This window comes from Coffea arabica, chromosome 8c (assembly GCF_036785885.1).
Source record: "Coffea arabica cultivar ET-39 chromosome 8c, Coffea Arabica ET-39 HiFi, whole genome shotgun sequence".
Taxonomy (NCBI): Eukaryota; Viridiplantae; Streptophyta; class Magnoliopsida; order Gentianales; family Rubiaceae; genus Coffea; species Coffea arabica.
This window is the reverse complement of record NC_092325.1, coordinates 31,852,963-31,862,641: the sequence shown is the minus strand read 5'-3', so window position 1 is coordinate 31,862,641 and position 9,679 is coordinate 31,852,963. Positions and strand designations below refer to the sequence as shown.

General features: G+C 31.6%; 1 pseudogene; it reads right to left on the bottom strand.

Moving 5' to 3' along the window:
* Window positions 1–1,447: 1,447 nt before the first annotated feature.
* Window positions 1,448–3,952, bottom strand: LOC140013474 (alkane hydroxylase MAH1-like; annotated as a pseudogene).
* Window positions 3,953–9,679: the final 5,727 nt, after the last annotated feature.

Sequence of the window (9,679 nt, the reverse complement as noted above, 5' to 3'; positions counted from 1 at the left end):
AAAAAGATTGAGGAGAAACAAAGTGAACCACTTATAGTTGAAGAGGTCGTGAAAGCTGAGGTGGAAGAGAAGCCAAAAGCTGAGGAGCCCCCAAGTTTGCCTATTACATCAGCTGAACTGGAAGAAAAGATCGAGGATAAGTACATTGAGCCTGCTGCAATTGAAGAGATTAAGAAACCTGATGCTATCCCTGCTCTGGATATTTCTTCCAAAGATAATCCGGAATTAGCAAAAGAATATGCTCCCAAAGAAGAAACTGTTAATGTTGCAGGAGTAGTGGATGACATTCTAAAACGTGAACCAGAAGGGCACTCAGAGATAAAAAAAAATTTGGAAACGCCACAAGAAGAACCACCAAAAGGATCCGAGGAGGAGAGGAGTTTGGACAGTCTCTTGGAGACTTTGTTAGTCAAGAACCCAAGGTTTAGAATTGGGTCCTTCAGGGATTTTACTTCTTTTGTTATTGCCCCAACAGAGAACTACCCAAAATATCCCTGCTTAGTTGCTCAATTAGTGATTTGATTGAATTTATATGGTGGCGCTGCCGTAATGTTCCTCAATTGGAACTGTTAAAGAAGTATAGGGATCAAATTGGCCAAAAAAATTATACATGGACTAAATTGACAGGGCAAAAATGTTTAGGAACGAAATTGACCATTTTCCCAAAATAAAATAAGAGTGCAGAAATTTCACTAACAAATTTCACAAAAGAAAGGGCATTTGTTGATAATTCTTGAGGCATGCACAAATACTATCCTTAAGGTGTTCATGGCCTCCATTACACTTAGTAATTTGCTTTTAGGTTAAGGCAATATATCTTTAGGATACAATAAGAATGAAGAACTTTGGATAGCAAAACTAAAAGGCATTTTTCTAAGAAAGGATCAAAATGGCTAAGTAAGTAAGATTGTTTTACTAAAACCTTGTCATTTATATAGGAAAAACAACCCAGAAGACATTAAAACTAAGGGATCACAATTTCCTCACTTCAATGATCATCAAGAGATTGCTCAAGTCTCCTTTAATAGGCAAAAACATGCCAAAACTGTTTCTTCACTATAATGATCATCAAGAGATTGCAATTAGTCTCCTTCAATGAACAAAAACATGCCAAAAGAGGCTACATTAACCATTCTTCTTTTGTCCAATATTTTGAATTTGACAAGCTTTATTTCTATTTCAATTCGCAAACTATTCCAACAAATTATCACCATGTCAGTAGCTTATCTATCTATTACAGGTGCGTTCCCTTTTCTGCAACAAGGACCTTTGTTTTCTTCCCATTTGATACGACAACTGGTAGGACAGAACTGGAGAGCGAGTGTAATAGCAGTAGAGTATTATTGAACATTACAAAAAAGAAAAATCGTTCCAAACGTACTTTAAATTCACCATCCAAATAAGTACAGAGTATACAGGGGAGACAATTTTTTTTTTACAACAAAAGTTTCAACTAGAAGGATTAAACATCAGTGCCAAGGATACATATTACAATTCTTCGTCGCCTGATGATCTTCACATGCATATAGGGAGTGATGATTTCAAGGCTACAAATTCATCGATTTCTTTGAAAGAGCCTCACCATTAAACCCTGTTTCATTTGGATAATAATGGAGTCACTAGGGGAAATAGGATGACCATCCACCACTCGGACGTGGTAATTGTAGATGATGGAGGCTGCCACCATTTTCATCTGAACAAAAGCCATCTCCTTGCCCAAACAAGTCCTTGGTCCGGCATTAAACGCAGGGAACTTGAAGGAAGGTTCGTGCCTGACTCTCCCCCGTTCCGATATCCACCTTTCAGGCTTAAACTCCAAGCAATCTTCACCCCATAAGGACTCCATCCTCCCCATGGAGTAGAAGAAAAGAATCAGTTTGGTATTTGGTTCGACGCGTACACCACTTGGAAGAATGACGGCCTGGACTGGAGCTTTGTGCTCTAAAGCCACGGGCGGATATAGCCTGAGAGCTTCACAGAGAGCAGCGTGGAGGTAAACGAGTTTATGGGACTGTTGGACATTGAAGAGCCTCGAATCTTGACCTTGTTTCACCACGTCCAACTCATTTGCTATCTCTTCAAGAATCTTCTCCTCAGCCCAATGATTTGTTGCAATCAGCCAGAAAAAGTGAAAAACCATGTGAGAGCTGTACTGGTGGTGTCTCTACCAGCAAACATCAAATTCAGAATGTTGTCTCTCATGAACGCTTTTGCATCGCGAATACTATTGTTTGTCTCCTCGTAAGCCTCCATTAAAGTGGTTAGTCCGACAAACCTGCGTTCCTCGTCAAACATTTTACTCCGTTTTTCTTGCTTCAGTGATATGCGAGGGTAAATGAATTGATCAAAAGCATCCCAAGCTTTGCTCAGCTTCTTCTCTTTACCGATTCCTAGCCATTTCTGAAGCTTCCAGTAGCGCTCCGGCAATATGTGCCTATGTAACAGGACTAACGCTAGATCGTTCATCGTTGAAAGCCTTCTCACATGGAATGTTTGGCAAATCCAAGGATAAGCTGCCTGGGTCATGGTCGAGTTCCAATTTTGATATGCTATCAAAAGCGAACCTCTGGAATATGTCTTGCAAGTCAAGCTGGGATCCTGTTTTTGCACAGTTTTGTAAAACTGGGAGGAGCCCTTTTTCCACTTTGTCCCAAACAGTTACTTCCAATACTTTCAGGAAACTGGGGTGGTGCATAAGCGACAAAGTTACTCTCCTGTGAGTTTCCCATAACTGGGAATCAGCATTGAAAATCCCATCTCCCAAAATATCAAATATTTTCCTGAATTCGGGACCCTTTGGGTAGTTTGAGAAGTTTTTGCTGAGAATGTAATGGATGTTGGCAGGATCACAGGTGAGGACCATGTGCATATTAGCAAACCAAGGGCCGCTGGCCTCGAAGGTGCCTCCACTCTCTTTAAGAATCTCTGTTCAATATTATTTTACACAGAATTTAAAGTACCTTGGATATTTTACTGGAGTTTTAAAATTATGCAAGATTTAGAAGTACCATTACCAATGTTTTTGGTTCGGGAATTCAAAGTTAAATGGTGGGATGAATTCAAACAAGAAATATGCTCCCAAGAGACCGTACTCAAATTTCTTCAAACAGGCGAAAAACTCAAATGGACCATGCAGCAATTAGTGACAGTTCAAACAAAAGAAAAAAATCCGCTTCAAAATGTCGCTACCTCTTCAAGTATTTAAATGCCAAACACCCTTTCAAAAGGAAAAGAGACAGAAGCAGCAAATCCGGCTCAAGATTTTTTCCTTTCAAAAATGATGACAAATTCGGATATGCTTCAAGAATATCTGAATTATTTGAAAGAACAAATAAAAGAAGACAAAGGAATTTCAAATCAAAGACCCACAACAGCTGGATCCACTACAGCGGAGGAATCTTCGTCATCACCCACTCAAACATCTGACCCTTTTGGTGGGCCCTGCGCACAAGATCCATATGATTACTAAAAGCTAATTTTCAAAAAGATTGTAGGCAACATTTTAAAAGCTACGGATTGTTCCATCCAATCAAAAGAAGATTTCAAGATTACGAAGATAAAAAGATAAGATTCAAATAAAATGAAAATGAAATGAGCATTTCGATTCATGTATAAATAGAGGTAGGATTTCAAAAGAGAGGCATCGATCACTTTATGTGATCTGAGCCATCTTATTGTAAACATTCTTCTAGTTTCCAATAAAATCAAAAGCTTTCATTCCTATTCGCTTCCACGCCCCACACTCATCTAAATTCAAGAACTTTAATTACAAGTAAGTTCAAAACTCTCTCTTCACTTTGGTTCAACAAGTCTGATTTCAATTATTTATTTTCTTTTTAAATTAATGCCTTCTTGCCTGGGCTGGTTCTGGGAAATCTTGAAATAAACTATATCTATTTGAAGTAAGGACCTTACTGTGAGACATTTCATAATCCTTTGGAGTGCGAGCCATACCTGCAAAATTAAAGTCAAGAAATAATTTTGTTGAGTTTCTCTCGAAACTGTTGAATTTGTTGGTCATAATATTGAATCTTTTCCTGAGAATGACCGGCTTTTTTGAGGACATCTTTGAAAATAATATTGAAATTAATTTGTCTTTTGAAAAGAAAGGCTTTTTCTTTTGGAGTCTGAACAGACCAAAAACTTGGTCTAATATAAACTGGGGAATGACTTTGAATTTGATGATGAGGAATAGGCTGAATTTCTCCTTGGGGATTTTTAATATAATAAGTATGATGTCTATTGGAAATATTTTTATCTTTTCTTTGAACAATAGGATCGTCCATTTCTCTTCGTAATCTTCGAATATATTCTTTGTGTGACTCACGATCCATTCCCTTGAAGAAATTCGCGAGTAAGAAAATCTGGTAATGAATTATTTTCACCTTTAATATATTCTATTTCAAAATCAAAAACAGATAAAATAGCTTGCCATCTAGCAAATATTTGTTTTGAAACAAGATTTTTAACATCTTTTTGTAAAACTTCTTTTGCTGATTTGCAATCAACTCTTAATAAAAAAGTTTTATTTATCAAATCATCTTGAAATTTAGAAATACATAATACAATGGCTAAAATTTCTTTTTTAATAGTAGAATATTTTTGCTGTGTGATATTCCATGCCCCTGAATGGAATCTTACTAATTGTTCCTGGGAATTTTCTGCTTTTTGTTTGAGTATGCCACCATATCCCTTTTCGGAGGCATCTGTTTCTACTATCATTTTAGCATTAGGGTTTGGAATACCTAAACAGGGTAATTCTATAATCTTAGCTTTTAAATATCTTATTTTTTGAGTATGTTCTTCTGTCTAGGGAGAGGGGTCCTTTCTTAATCTCTGAAATAATATTCTACACTCTGTTCTAAGATTTGGAAAGAAATCTGCTACATAATTTAAACATCCTAAAAATCTTTGTAATTGATTTTTATCTTTAATTTCATCTGGAAATTTACTTGTAAATTCTAGAGCTCTTGTAATAGGTTTAATAGTTCCTTTGGTTATATTATGTCCTAAAAATCTTATTTCTGTTTGAAATAATTTCATTTTTGGTGCTGATAATACTAATATATTTTTCTTTATTATATTTAGAAATATTTTAATATGCTTAAAATGTTGTTCTATTGAGTTTGAATATATTAAAACATCATCAATATAAACTATAATGAATTCAATGTGATTATTAAATATGTCATTCATTATATTTTGAAATTCTGATGGAGTATTTTTTAATCCAAAGGGCATAACTATCCATTCATAATGTCCAAATGGTGTAGTGAATGCAGTTTTATATCTATCTTTTTCTGCTATAATAATTTGCCAATATCCTGATTTTAAATCAAATTTTGAAAATATTTTTGCATTAAATAATCTATTTAATAAATCTCTCTTATTTGGAATTGGATATCTGATCCATTGTAACATTTTATTTAATGGTTTATAGTTAATAACTAGTCTCGGAGCTCCTCTTTCTTTTTCAGCTTGATTCATTACATAAAAAGCTGCACAACTCCAAAGTGATTTTGAATGAGTTATTAATTTCTTTTCTAACAAAGTTTGTATTTCCTTTTAACAAAATTCTAAATATTCTTTATTCATTTGAATAGGTCTAGCTTTAGTATGAATATCCTTATCTGAATATCCTTTTTCATATGGTAATTCTACTATATGTTTTTTCCTTTCCCAAAAAGCATTTGGAATGTCTGCACATACTTCTTTTTTAATTAATTCTTCTATTTTATTAATTTCTTGTTTAACTTTAGGATTTTGTAATTGTTCTTCGATTCTTATATATTTTTGTAAATTTTTTAACTCAGATATGTATTTCTTTTTGCATTGAATAGAGTTGATAGTTTGATATATAGAGGATGCTTGTAATGTTCTTATTTCTTTTTGTTTTATAGGACTTGTAAATGGAAATACTATTTCTTTTCCCATTATATTAATACTTAATCCTGTACTACTTACATTGAATGGATATATTTGAGTAAAAAATGGAATTCCTAGAATCATATCAGTTGTTAAGTTTTCTACTATATGAAATCTATGTTTTATGCAATAATTATTATTACATATAATTCCATTTCTTAATTTATATTTGACTATTAATGGTTGTCCATTAGCCGCATATAGTTCTTTATTGGTTCTTTCTAAATATTCTAATGGAATTATTCCTCCTTTAATACAACTTGTATCTGCTCCACTGTCGAATAAAGTTATTACTGTTTCTTGAAAATTTAATACTTTGACTATAACTAATCCATACCATTTTTGATAATTTATTTTATCAATGATATTTACATAATCTTTTTCTTTGTTTTCAGTTCTGTCTTCTAATATGGGGTTTTGAATTGATTCTATTGGTATTTTTGAACTTGAGGCTAATTGACGTTGTAATATAGTTTGTCTAATAATCTAGAAATACTAAAGGGTTCAATTATTTTTGGAATTTTTTCTTCTGCTAATATTATCCCCTTTAATTTTCCTAAATACGTTTTCCTTGTTTCTATATTATCTATTTTCTCTATTAGATCTAATAAAAATTCTTTATCTTCCTTTGTAGTTATAACATTTATATATTTTTTATCTTTACAATTACATTCATCTGAACTTATTTCTTTATCATCATTATAATCCTCAGATCCATTTGATATATCTTCCTCCTCTTCCTCATTTATCATGATTGCTAATATTTTTTCCTTTAATTCTGAATCATTTGAAAATATTTCATGTATCTTTTGCTTTATTTTGCAATTATTGGCTTTGTGTCCTATTCTTCCGCATTTCCAGCAAGTAATATTTCTATTGTTTTGAAATCTTTTCTTAAATTTCTTATAATAGGGTTCATTGGAAATTCTAGAAGGTTGTCTTCTCCCTTTTTTAATATAATCAAATTTTTTGTAAGATTTTCCTTTTAATGCAGAAGGTGATCTAATACCTTGAATACCAAAAGCTTCACAAAATGATCCTACTTCTTGTTTTTGTGATCCATACTTTTGTTGCATTTTTAATTCTGTGCATAATGCTAATCATTTTTTTTAATAAATCCTAATAATTGTCCCATGGTGACTCCTTCTAATGATAATATATTTGTACCCATTTCTTTTTGTAAATTAGTCATAATTCTTTGAGAAAATAAAGTTGGTAGTCCAGTAATAAATTTTTCTTTCCAAAATGACATATTACAATCAGGTCTTCTTATTACATGCGTTAAAAACATATCTTTGTACCATCTGTAATCTGTAAGAGTTGGATATCTTAAGTTGGTTAAAAACATTTTATTAGAGTGTAACTCTTCTTTTGGGTTTCCTACAAAATACATTGCAATTGTTACTATCAAGAATTCTGCTGCATCTGATTTAGTAGTGATGTTACCTTGCTCATCTTCAACTTCTATAGTGTGATTTAATATTGCAGTTTTGCTTTCTAATGTTAAGGCATTATCCCATCAAATTTTTAATTGGCCTGTGAATCCTGATATTAATATTGTTGTAATTGATTTTTCATCTGCATGTCTTACTTTATATGCTAATCTTGCCATTCCCATTTCTTGTAATGTATTTAATATCTCATATTCTGCTTTGCCATCTATATTCCATTCATATAATGATTTTTCATCATATTTACTGGTGTGAAATTTTGATCTTTCTTCATATTAAATATCTGGAGGTGTAGCTCTTGTATAATAATTTCTAGTGTCTATCATTTTCCAATTTTTATAGTTTCTTTGGAGTTTTTTATATTTTTTTTCTAGAAATTTTATTTATAGTATTATCAAATTGTCCTTCAACTACATCTATTAACTTATTGTTTTGTTCTTCTTCTTCTATGTTTGAAAATTCTTCTGGAGTGGTTGTTTCTTCAGAATCCGAAATTTCTTTAATATCTCATATTCTGCTTTGTCATCTATATTCCATTCATATAATGATTTTTCATCATATTTACTGGTGTGAAATTTTGATTTTTCTTCATATTGAATATCTAGAGGTGTAGGTCTTGTATAATAATTTCTAGTGTCTATCATTTTCCAATTTTTATAGTTTCTTTGGAGTTTTTTATATATTTTTTTTCTGGAAATTTTATTTATAGTATTATCAAATTGCCCTTCAACTACATCTATTAACTTATTGTTTTGTTCTTCTTCTTCTATGCTTGAAAATTCTTCTGGAGTGGTTGTTTTTTCAGAATCCGAAATTTCTTTAATTTTTCCTTGTTCTAATGTTTGAATTCTTGATGTACTAGGGTCTGTAATTGTTAAGCTTCTTTGAATTCTTCATAATATTTGTGCTTGTGCTAACTCTTTTTCTTGTTTATATGGCAGGCTTCTAGGTTGGAAATGTGGTGCTGAAATATCATTAGGAAATTTGGGTGTGGAAATTCCTGGAGTAGCTTCTATCCTTTTTTCTAATTTATTTCCTATTGTTTGAATTTTTGTATCTAAATATTCTACATTTTGGGATACCGAATGTAATAATTGATTTGTATAATTATTTTGATGATATACTTTTTTAATATCTTCATAAACTAATATTGCATTATCTTGTGCTTCTCTGCCTTTTTTAAATGGGGAGGCCGTGGTTAAATCATTAATTTTGATTTCCTGTAATGGAGGATGTATTGAAGTAACTATAGTATTATCTGCTAATGTCCATTTTTTGTATAGACTAGTTTGAACATTTATAGTAGGGATATTATATGGTGTATTAGTAATTTTATTTTTAATCATATAATATTCTATCCATTTGAAAAAATAAATTTCTAATTGTCTTTCTTCTACTTCTTTATACCATAATTCTTTTAATTTTTTCTGACATATTTGATCTAATTTTGAAAACCATTCTCTATATTCATTATTTTCTTCATCACGTATTTCTTCTTCTAATTTATTAAAATCTATTTTTCTTTTTAATTTTATCATATTAATTTCTCCTGCCATTTGTGAATGTGTGGATGAATATTCACTCTTGTTTGTCGGTATGATTTCTGGAATAGGACTTTTAAACTTATAATTCGTATCTTGATTTTGAACTGGTTGAAAGGTTTCTGGAAAGTCGGACATAGAATTCCTAGGAGGTTGTGTATATGAATAAGATTTGTAAGAATTAGAGGGATTTTCCCTAAATGAAGGAAATTGTAATGTTACCGTTCCATCTACTTCTTCAATAATTTGATCTACTTCAGTTTGTTCTATATTTCTAGGTATTTGTGGATTAGTTATTTGAAATTCTTGTGGAATAGTTATTTCATTCCATTTTAATTTTTTAGGAGTAAATAAATTAGATTTTTCGGCTTGTAATTCTAATAAAACTGTTTCATCTTTTGAACTAGGTACCATTATACATTTTGGTGAAATTTGAGAGGATAATAGTTTAAAATATACTTTATATATTATAGCAAAATTTTTAAAATTTTTATGAAATTCATTTCCTTGTAAGTGAATATCTAGGACTAATGAATCCATTATTAATGGGTCTATCATGTTTAATGAATAGTTAGGTGCACAATTAAAATAAATAGGACCATTACATGTGTTGGTTTGAATTAATGCTAATAAAGAGCTTTTATATCTTTTAAGTCTTTTATCTCTTAATGCCATGAAGATTGGGGCATCAACCCCCATATGAACTAAAGGTTTTACGGCTACTTGTACCAAACCTATGTGAATATATCTATATCCATTATT